Genomic DNA, 11999 nt, shown 5'->3' on the forward strand with positions numbered 1-11999 from the left:
ACACTACTTTAAAATTATTTATGTGTATGAGGGCTTTGCCTGCATGTGTGTCTGTGCACCACATGCATGTCTGGTGCTTGAGACCAGAAGATGCCAGATCCCACAGCACTGGAATTACCGTCAGCTGTGCGCCATCCTGTGGGGCTTGGGAATCAGGTTTGGGTCCTCTGGAAGAACGGCTGGTGCTCTCAGTCTCAAAGCTAGGTCTCCAGGTGCAAGCACCATTTTTTATTTAATTTGCAAAAATAAAAGGAAATGTTAAATAATGAACATAACATAAAGCATTAAAGAAGCCGGGAGGTGGTGGTGCACGCCTTTAATCCCAGCACTCGGCAGGCAGAGGCAGGAGGATCTCTGTGAGTTCGAGGCCAGCCTGGGCTACAGAGTAAGTTCCAGGAGTAGATAGATAGATAGATAGATAGATAGATAGATAGATAGATAGATAAAATATTAAAGTTCTCCCAGGAGTAGAGACAGTTCTGTCCATCTGTAGGCACAGCGGGCAGGGTGGGTCCATACCTACTTTCTGCTTGTGATCTGAGCCACTATTAGGTGAAATGTATTGTGCTTTTGACAATTAAAACCCCACACCAGTTAGGATACCTTTATGTTGTAGATACTGAGGGGTCTGCCCACAAATGGGCGCACCACACTTGCAGCCAGCTGTACATACAATAACAGTACCTCAAGAGAAAGTCATTCTCGAGGCCATTGTGTCTCTGTACGTGGGAGGCAGTGAGGTGGGATGGACCAACCAGCTTCAGAGACTACCAAGGTGCTTTAGAGACAGCAGCTTCAGATGCTAATGAATGAACAGGCTTTATTCTTCTGAGAGAAACCTACACACCACTAGCAATTACTTAACATTCCCATAATGTGTACTGCTTTGAAACATTGTAGAAAAAAAATCCAGTATCTTCCCTTTTGATTTCAAGAATTTTAAAATCTAAAAAATATTTAAATTATTATTCATTTAAATTACAACGTAGGGGAACATAAAGATCAAAGTAGACCAGTTATTCAATTTATTTAAACGGGGTGATTTGTGTATTTGGATAATTTGTTTTTCCATGTCAACATGATCAGATTGGGTATGGGAATTAAATGGATGAAGTTTTATTAGATTCATTGCTTAAATAATTCAGCCAAAAATTTAGAGCTAAATTTTCTATTTTTATTTATTTGCTTGTTTTTGAGACAGATCTCACTATGTATCCCTGGTTGTTCTGGATCTCACTCTGTAGACCAGGTTAGCCTTGAACTCATAGAGATCTGCCTGCCTCTGTGTCCCAAGTGCTGGGATTAAAGGCATGTGCCACCATGCCTGGCCTAAATTTTCTATCTTTAAGAAGATGTGATTAGTTGGGCCTGATGGGGCATACCTGTCATCCTAGCTACTTGAGAGGCTAAGAAAGGAGGATTACAAGTTTGAAGAAGAATAGGCAATCTAGTTAGATCCTGTCCCAAAATAAAATAAAGGCATGGGGATGCATTTTAGTGGTAGAGTACCTGCCTAGCAAGAGTAGGGTCCTGGGTTTGATCCCCACTACTGCAAATAAAATAAAATGTATAAAAATACATGCATATAACTAAAAGTGGTGGTGAATGTCTTTAATCCCAGTACTCATGAGGCACGGGGCAGGTGGATCTCTGTGAGTTCAAGGCCAGTCGGGTGTGCAGAGTGAGTTCCAAGACAGCCAGGGCTACACAGAGAAACCTTGTCTTGGAAAAAAAAAAGTGTGTGTGTGTGTGTGTGTGTGTGTGTGTGTGTGAGAGAGAGAGAGAGAGAGAGAGAGACAGAGACAGAGACAGAGAGAGACAGAGAGACAGAGAGACAGAGACAGAGAGACAGAACATCTGAAGGACATAAACATGGACATGTAATTTATTCTTAGGATGGTCTAAATTGCTATGTAACTTCCTTGTTGTCATAGTTACTTCTCCTGTTCCTGTAATGAACACTATGTGGTTGTAGTTAGAGTTTTCCTGCCTGGCCCAGAGTCAGGACAAATCTCTCTTACCCGCCAGTCCCACAGTCGCTCAGACCCAACCAAGAAAGCACACAGAAACTTACATTGTTTAGAAACTGTATGGCCGTGGCAGGCTTCTTGTTATCTGCTTCTTCTATCTTAAATTAACCCATTTCTGTTAGTCTATACTTTGCCACATGGCTTGTGGCTTACCAGTGTCTTTACATGTTGCTTTTCATGGCGGCGGCTGGCGGACTCTCTCTCCAGCCTTTTACTTCCTGCCTATCCTTCCTGCCTGGCCACTGGCCAATCAGAACTTTATTTACACAGAGCAATATCCACAGCATGTGGTAGTTTAAATGAGAATGTCCCCCTAGACTTACGTATTTAAATCCTTGGTTCCCAGTTGGTGGCACTGTTTGGGGAGGTCTAAGAGGCTTGGCCTTGCTGGAGGAAGTATGTTCCCATACCTCCCTCCATGACAGTGATAGACTCACTCCTCTAGAATCATAAGCCGAAATAAACCCTTTCTTCTACAAGTTGCCTTGGTCACGGTGTTTTACCACAGCAATGGAGAAGGAATTAACATACACCATAACCAAAAGCAGCTTGGGTTTGAAAAGGGTCTATTTGGCTTACAGGTTACAGTTCGTCCGAGGCAGGAACTGAAGCAGAGACCATGGAGGAACACCACTGCCAACTGCCTTGTTCTACTTGGGCTTGCCCATCTTGCTTTCTTATACAATCCAGGACCACTTGTCCAGGGGTGGCACCACCCAGTGGGCTGGCCTTCGCACATCAATAATTAATGATGAAAATGCCCCCACAGACGTGCCCACAGGCCAATATGATTGAGGCAATCTTCAGCTGTGGTCTCCTCTTCCCAGGTTTGTGTCAAGTTGACAAAAACCAGTCACATCACTTGTGTGATCATTGAGTCCATGATATCTTACACTATACCTTGTGCATCTGCGGGATTACTTGTACTAACTTTATTACTGATTTTTTTTTTTTTTTTTTTTTTGAGCTGAGTATCAAACCCAGAGCCTTGTGCTTGCTAGGCAAGTGCTCTACCACTGAGCTAAATCCCCAACCCTATTACTGACTTTTGTTTATTTGTTTTTGAGACAAGGTTTCTCTGTGATCCCTCTGGCTGTTCTGGAACTCACTCTGTAGACCAGGCTGGCCTCAAACTCAGAGATCTGCCTGCTTCTACCTTCCAAGTATTGGGATTAAAGGTGTGTGTCACCACCATCCAGCTTGTTACTGACTTTTGAACAAAGATGTTTCTTGCAAATTGTATTACAGCCTGTAGTGTCTTTATAAATATTAGTGTTCTCACAACTCTGTTACATAAGTGCATTTCCTTCTGAGCAAATGGCTAAGCCTCAGCCTTAACTATTAAGAATTTTTAGCAGCTGGAGAGATGGCTCTGTGGTTAACAGCACCAGCTGCTTTTCCAGAGGACCTGGGTTTGAGTCCCAGCACCCACATGGAAGCTCACAATCATCTGTAACTCCAATTCCAGTGTGTGTGATGCCCTCTTCTGTGAGCACTAAGCACAGTCACAATACCACCCATACACATAAAATAGACTGAGAAAAAAAAGCAGAAAATACATTTATTTTTAATATCTGCTAGGAGTGGTGATTTATGTTTTTAATCCCAGCACCTGAGAGGCAGAAGCAAGTAGATCTCTGTGAGCCAGAGGCCAATCTGGTCTATAGAGAAAGGTCCAAGCTAGTAAGGTTACATAGTGAGACTCTCAAAAACCACAAAACACAAGAAAGAAAGAAAGAATTTGTTTTGTTTTTCGAATGTAGTTTTGGTGCCTGTCCTGGATCTCACTCTGTAGTCCAGGCTGGCCTCAAATTCAGAGATCCACCTGCTTCTGCCTCTCCAGTGCTGAGACTACTACTATGTCTGGACTAGAACTTGTATTTAAAATAAAATAAAATACATACAGAATCTTTTCTGTTGTTGCTGTTGTACTTTATAGCAAAAGAAAAAAAAAAGACAAACAGAAACGTGAAAGTTACATTTCTTCTAGTCTAGACGCTACTCTGGAAGTGCATGCAGCATTCAGCATTAGTCTTCAGCCTGGAGCAATCCATTCTTCATCATTTATGGCCTTGGCATTTTGAAAAGCACGGGAGGTCAGGGCACACTGTGGAGAACGCTAGACCATTTTGGCTTCTGTGACTTTTTCAAAGGACGTGATTTTGATTACATATGTGCCGGGATGATGCAGAAGGGCAGGCCTGGGTGATTGGCAAGACACACTGGATAAATTGATGTGTTGCATTACTTGTGAGGAGAACCGTGATGAGCAGAGTTCTCCACCAGGCCTCTCCATGACAGCGTTTCCATTTCCTCTGTCATGGTAGGTAACTTGTGGGGAGAGAATTCTGAGACCACGAAATATTCTGCTCATCAACCCTTCGCTCATTAATTTTTACATCAGTCGATGATTCTTGTTTTGTTGTTTTGAGACAAGAGTTTACTCCGTAGCCCAGGCTGGCTTCATACTTATGATAATTCCCGCCATCGCTTCTGGGATTAAAGGCATGAGGCACCATGCCTGTCTTCACACTCATGGTTCCTACCTGAATCAATTATTAACTGTGATTACTGACAAATTATGCATTTTCTAACTGCATAAATCTTCCTATTATCAGTATTAAGTCTATGCTTACAGGGTTCTTTTGTCAGCAGGCGCTTTTCATTTCCCCATCCATTTTACAGATCTCAATTTATTCGCGCATTAATGTCTAATGTTTTCATATTCATATTGCCTCTGACTTGGCCAGGGAAGACCCTTTAATCTAATCCTTCCCTCTGTTGACAAGTCCCCATTGTTTCTGAAGCTCTTCCTTACTTTGTGGCACATCACCATGTCACAGGCTCACCTTACACTTCCCTCCACCTCGTGCCTTGGAATCATCCACTTCTCCAAAGAGCGCTGGCTCCTGCTGGAGAACTGAAGGACCCGATCTGGCAACAAGTTATGCTTGTTTCTCCCGGGATAATGTTGTTCCAGGCTCTTGCTATGAAATAGTTATGTAGTGTGCCTGCATTCCTACACAGCTCCTGAATTTTAACGTGTTCCATCACTTTTGAGTATTTTCTTACTTTTGTTTTTGCTTGGTCTATCTATCTATCTATCAATCTATTTATTTATTATTTTATTTTGAGACAGGGTTTCTCTTGTGTAGCCCTGGCTGTCCCAAACCTCATTCCGTAGACCAGGCTGGCCTTGAACTCACAGAGATCCGTCTGCCTCTGCCTCCCAGTGCTGGGAGTAAAGGCGTGCGCCACTACTGCTTGGCTTTCCAGCCCATTCCTGGCTCAACTGTACTGTTCATTTCTTAGCTCACCCGCTTCCCTAAGCGATTCTGGTACTCTAGAACCCAAGCCTGGGCTTGCCATAATCCTTTCTCAAGACGCATATTATATTATTCAGGTTTTTGTTTTTGTTTTTTTGTTTTTTTTTTGAGACAATTTCTTGCATAAATTCCAGAGCAGCCTCAAACTCATTCCTTGCAATCCTCTTGTCTCCCGGGTGCTGGAATTACAGGTCTGTGCCCCGGTACCTGGCCAGGACTCACACTACTGAATCTACTCCCTCCCACCATTTCTAATTAGCGTACTGAATTACAGCCGTTTCTTATGCTAAGAACTGGTTTCTTTCCTACATACCTGAACAGACAGACAAATCCTCCAATGGGGAGAAGGGGAGGGAGCTGGAGAGCCGGCTCTGAGTAAGAGTGCTTTGACAGAGGACTTGAATTTGATCCCCTCATCCAGGATTCTCAGCACGTGTATAGACAGCGCTGCACAGGTACTGTCTGAGTGATAACCAAGCACACCCTAGAGATATGTGAGCAGTCCTGCCAACTCTAAGGTCAAAGGTCTCCACAGGGCAGTCCAGTCTCCGCATTCCTTCCTTGCAGCCACTTAGCACATTCCTGACTCAGCTTAAGCAGACTCCCCTACCCAGCAGTTCCTTTGCTGATATTAGATTAGAACCAGGCTAGAAAGTTATTCTTTAGTGTCCCTTTCTTACTTAAAATTTAAGGGCTGGAGAGATGGCTCAGAGGTTAAGAGCACCGACTGCTCTTCTAGAGGTCCTGAGTTCAATTCCCAGCACCCACATGGTGGCCCACAACCATCTGTAATGAAATCTGGCGCCCTCTTCTGTATACATAATAAATAAATAAATCTTAAACAAAAATTTAAGATTTATTGTTTGTGCGTGCGCGAGCACACACACACACACATCACACAAGTGTGGAGGTCAGAGGAAAGCTTTTAACAGCAGGCTCTCCCTTTCCACAATGTGGGTTCTGGGGATCAAACTCGGGCCCCCAGGCTTGGTGGGCGGCATCTTTACCCACTTTCCCATCTCAGGAGCCCCAGTGCTGTTTTCCAAGGGACTTTCTAGATGCCCTAAATGTTTTCTTCCAAGGTGGGTGCTTTAGCTGTCCTACGTGGTTAGACAGTGACTTTAGAACTGTGACTGCGTTCACAGGACAGTACCCACCTCTCCAAAGGCTGCGCGGCTCCGCTCTTGCCCACTGTGAAGTCCCAGGAGCCCAGCAGCCTCCCTTGAGGTGGCCGCTGCTGTCCGCCTTCAGTTACTGTCTGTATGTGCGGTTCTCCGGTGTCTCTTGAACCAATCCCCATAGGAAACGTTTTGTTAAAATAACTAGCATGCTATGCTTACTGTAAAGGAATCAGACGATTCAAAATGTACAGTGAAGCGGAACACTTTACAGGCTTGATTTGAAAGAAACTCGGCTGTAGCCAAAGTTAACCAAACTTGTTCTCCATTGTTGTTGGTAGGGAGCCCTTGGACTGCATCTTCCCCAACGTGTGTGTAAATATCTTTTTCTTTCTTTCTTTTTTTTTTTTTTTAAAGATTTGTTTATTTATTATGTATACAGTGTTCTGTCTGCACATATGTCTGCAGGCCAGAAGAGGGCACCAGATCTCATTACAGATGGCTGTGAGCCACTGTGTGGGTGCTGGGAATTGAACTCAGGACCATCTGGAAGAGCAGCCAGTGCTCTTAACCTCTGAGCCATCTCTCCAGCCCTGTGTGTAAATTTCTAAACAGCAGAAACCAGTCCTGCTGTGAGCACTGAAAATGACTTGGTAATAAGAGCTCCTAGCCAGGTGGTGGTGGCCCACGACTGTAGTCCCAGCACTTGGGAGGCAGAGGCAGGTGGATCTCTGTGAGTTCGAGGCCAGCCTGGTCTACAGAGCTAGTTCAGGACAGGCTCCAAAGCTACAGAGAAACCCTGTCTCAAAAAAACCTAAGTAGATAGATAGATAGATAGATAGATAGATAGATAGATAGATACATACATACATACATACATACATACATACATAAATGCTCTTGCAAATGGCTCAGAGGGTAAACACACTCATCACAAAGCCTGAGTTTGATATATGGAACCCACGAAAAAGTGTAGAGTTTGATATCTGAAACCCACATAAAGGAGAGAACCAAGTTAATAATGATGCCCTCTGCTCCCTCACACACATGCCACCTACACAGATACAATAATACTTTTTAAAAAGGAAGAACTATTCCTGGATTCAGGAAGCGAGGTGGCGGCTTCACACACCATAGGGCACTGGTGGGCTGGCCATCTATCTGGATAAATTCTATGATGAGAATGTTATATCCTATCCATTTCCATGTGGGACCCAAACCAAATGTTTCCCAGGTTTTCATGTGCATTGTCAAAACTGATTGGTCACTGGATTATGGAAGCCGAGGGCATTTGGGTGATGATACACTAAGTCCTGTGTTTATACTATGCAGACCATGCCTCTGCAGCTCAGGACCTCTCCACCTCTATTTCTTCTCAGTATCTTTTCTTTGGGTTCCATCCCTCCTCATTCCTCTACAAGTCTAGCTGGATTATAGTTTTTATTTTTTATTATTTATTTATTTATTGGAGCTGAGGATTGAACCCAGGGCCTTGCGCTTGCTAGACAAGCAATCTACCACTGAGCTAAATCCCCAGCCCCAGGATTATAGTTTTTATTATCACGAATAGAAACAAAATAACCAAAGGTTTTAAATTTCCTATCAACTGACTTTTATATTAATCTACCTGTGCACCAACTTTATTGAAATTACATAAACATGACGTCTAATAATTTTGGTTTTGCGGGGGAGGTTGGTTCTGGTTTTGAAATAGAGTTCAGCTATATAGCTCAGGGTGGTTGAGAGTTTGCTACAGAGCCCAGACTAATGATCTTTTTGCTGCAGTCTTCGGATTGCTGAGACTAATGCCTGATTTCTAAGAGTATTTTTTTGACTCAGCATATAATAAAAACAAAATTAATAGGAACTACTCAACTCTTAAACTTACAACTGATAGGCCATATTTGGTAGGCTTCCCCCCAGTAAGCAGAATAACTCACCACGTCGACTGATACAGCAGCACCTTGTGTACCTTTTTAGTAAAATCCTTAGATAAAATTTTTGGGATGACAAGGCGCTATTTTTCTTGTACTTGACTTACTAGTGTATTCTATTTGTCCGAGACAAAGTCTTGCTATTGTAATTCAGGGTGGGCCCAACTTGAAGTCCTCTTGCATGAGGCTCCCAAGTGCTAGACTTAAGAATCTGCCAACGAATTCTGTAATTTGTTTCCAGACAGAGTCTCACTAAGTAGCTCTGGCTGTCCTGGAACTCACTCTGTAGCCCAGGCTGGCCTTGAACTCAGATCCACCTGCCTCTGCCTCCCAAGTGCTGGGATTAAAGGTGTGCACTATCACCTGGCTTGCTATCTAAGAGAGGGTCTCTCTGGGCTGGAGAGATGGCTCAGTAGTTGAGAGCACTGGCTGCTCTTCCAGAGGACCCGGGTTCAATTCCCAGCACCTACAGGGCAGCTCACAATTATCTATAACTCCAGCTCTGACACCCTCACACAAACATGTAGGCAGAACACCAATGAACACAAAATAAAACAAACAGACAGGGTCTCTCTATGTAGACCAGGCTGGCCTCCAACTCAGGGATCCACCTGCCCTTGTCTCTTATGTGCACAGATTAAAGGTGTATGTCACAGTGCCAAGTTAGTTCCGATTTTGATTATTTTTTTAAAGATGACTTTGAGTCAAGGATCAGTTGGCCTCAATCTTGCTTTGTAGCTGAGAAGACTGAATTTCTTACCTTCTTGCCTCTACTTTCTTTTGGGTTCCCCTCCCCACTCTCCATGTTAGGTGCTGACGTTGGATCCTGTGCATGGTAAGCCGGCACTCTCCCAAATGACACCGCTAGCTTTGGGTTTTCATTTAGGGCATAGAATCATAGAATTTATTAATTTATTATTTTGAAGCGAAGTATTCCTGGCTGTCCTGGGAACTCACTCCATAGACCTGGGATTAAAGGTGCACATCACCAACATCCGGCAGAATGTATTATTTTTAACTTGCTTCTTTTGCACAATACTATGAAATTAATCCCTAACAAATAAGTATCATTCATATTAGAAACCCTACTATATATATTTTACAATTTATAGATTCATCTTACTGACAGTTTTAAATATCCAGTTTTTGGTAATTATAAACAATCCTGCTATTAATCTTCATGCAGAGGTATAAACGGAGTTGTAGAAGTTGTCTGTGTGTGTGGTTGGGGGTGGGAAGCAGTCCTGGAATCCAGTTCCAGGAGGAAGATGCCAGCTTTGGGGCTCGGCCTGGGAAGACCCTTCTGCTGACTCATCTTTTCCTGGAAAACTGGATCGCTCCCACCATATGGGGATGAACCGCATGAAAAACAGTACCATGCCACCTCACCATCACCTGACCACCTCGGCCTCACACTCACAGTGGAGACAACAGGCTGCTGCTGCCACCTATGGCCTTCTTCGGAAGGCTGGAGGATCTCTGTGAGTTCAAGGCCAGCCTGGTCTACAAACTGAATTCCAGAACAAGGATAGCCAGAGGTGTTACACCAAGGAACCCTGTCTCAAAAAAGCAAAACAAAATGTGGAACCATTGTTTCCTGGTTTGGTAACTAAATACACCTGGAGAGATGGCTGGCAGGATTCAAGATGGCCCTAGAGGGTGTCAGCATTCACTACAGTTCCATGCCTGTTTCGGGAGCAAATGGTACCATCTTCTGGAGACACACAGAACTACTGGCAGACACTGAACTTCCACCTCCTGCAGACAGTGCCGCACAAGATCCCAGTGGTCACCAGCAGCTTCCTTCTGCTCATCTCCCTGGCCTACAATGGGTACTGGTGTACCAAAACAGCATGGGGGACCAGGGTTGGGATAGGATAGATACTTCCTCTGTACTGGCATAAATAACATTTGATAATCAATATGACCCCACACATGGCCTTATTGATTGCAGTAGAAAGCATCTGAAACCGACTCCTACCCTAACCATGCTGTCTCTCTCCTTTCCCTTTATACACACACACTTCTGAATAAAGGATTATGAGATGGGATTGGCATTTCTCTTGAGAAATCTCCCCTTCCATCCTAATCCTTGTTTAATCCAGGTAGCTTTCTAGTTAATGGGGGTTCATTTTTTCTTTTGTTTCTTGTGCCTTTTTAAAAGAGACAGTATGTGTACTTGGTGGTCGGGGTTCTCAGCCAGTGACATAATTGAATTCTAACTTCAATGGGGTTGATGGCTGTTAGGGGCATTCTCACTCGAAGTAAATTCCGGGGTTTCCCTGTGGCTTTGGAGCCTGTCCTGGACTAGCTCTGAAGACTAGACTGGCCTCGAACTCACAGAGATCCACCTGCCTCTGCCTCCCGAGTGCTGGGATTACAGGCGTGCGCCCCTATGCCCGGCTAAATTCGTCTTAATGCAGTGAGGAAACAACTCTGTGAGTTCGAGGCCAGCCTGGTCTACAGATCGAGATCCAGGACAGGCTCTAAAGCTACACAGAGAAACCCTGTCTCGAAAAACAACAAACAAAAAACAAAGAAAAATAAAATGGTGGGTACACCCATGACCAACACTTGTGCCATATATATGTTTGTGTACCGTTATATATATTTCTCATTTTCATTGCCTATTGTTTGGATATACCACAATTTGTCACTCACCTGAAAAATGAGATTTCATGGACTCTCCTCTTCAAGGAGACTAAACTTGATCACAATCTAACCAGGGCCATTGGAGCACGCTGATCCATTAGCCAGGAACCAAATACTGCACCTATATAGATGTCCCACACTTCTGACTATCGACTCTAACTTCTGCCTTGACAATAACTGTTGATTCTATCCTTCAGGACGTTGGTCCCAAAAGCCCAAGTTGGCTCAGCTTGAGCCCAGCCATGGAGCAGTTAGATCTACCAGAACTCCACAAAGTGCACCACCGTCTGGGGAGAATGGACACTCGCAAACCATGCTGTTTTCCACACCCACATCATCCTGAGTGCCGAGGTGTGTAGGGGGTAAGGGGGGGACGGACCGGACAGGCAGGTAGGTAGTGGCTGTGCCTATACCCAGTTTGGCAGCCCCTTCTGTTACTCCTGCGTATGACTGACTTCCAGTTCTGCTCATTCATTGCCTCATATTAATACATATCATGCTACTACTTTTTAAAAAATTTTCTTTAAAGGTTTCACTACATAGACCTGGAACTTGCTATGTAGATCTGGCCTACCTTTCCTCTTGAGTGCTATGATTAAAGGCATGTACCACCGTAGCTGGCTCCAGTCTATGCTATTTTCTATTATTCACACTGCTCAGTCAGATCTTTGCTCCACTCCCTAGTGACTCGCACTGGTTAGTGTTGGTGTGAAGCGAGAAAAGAAACAAGGACAATTCCTTACCCTTGTGACTCCCCAACTCCAAGGAACAAGTCCAATTGGTGTTGCCCATACACTCACTGGAGCAAGGTCAAACTCCCAGGGGCCAGCCCCTAAAGAACACAAAGTCCTTCCCTACCTCTACCCCAACCAGAAGCCATCAATTGTGGAGAGCTACAATTGAGTTGTCTTGGTGGTGAATATCTTTAATCCTAGCACT

Source organism: Onychomys torridus, chromosome 20 (assembly GCF_903995425.1).
Source record: "Onychomys torridus chromosome 20, mOncTor1.1, whole genome shotgun sequence".
Classification (NCBI taxonomy): domain Eukaryota; kingdom Metazoa; phylum Chordata; class Mammalia; order Rodentia; family Cricetidae; genus Onychomys; species Onychomys torridus.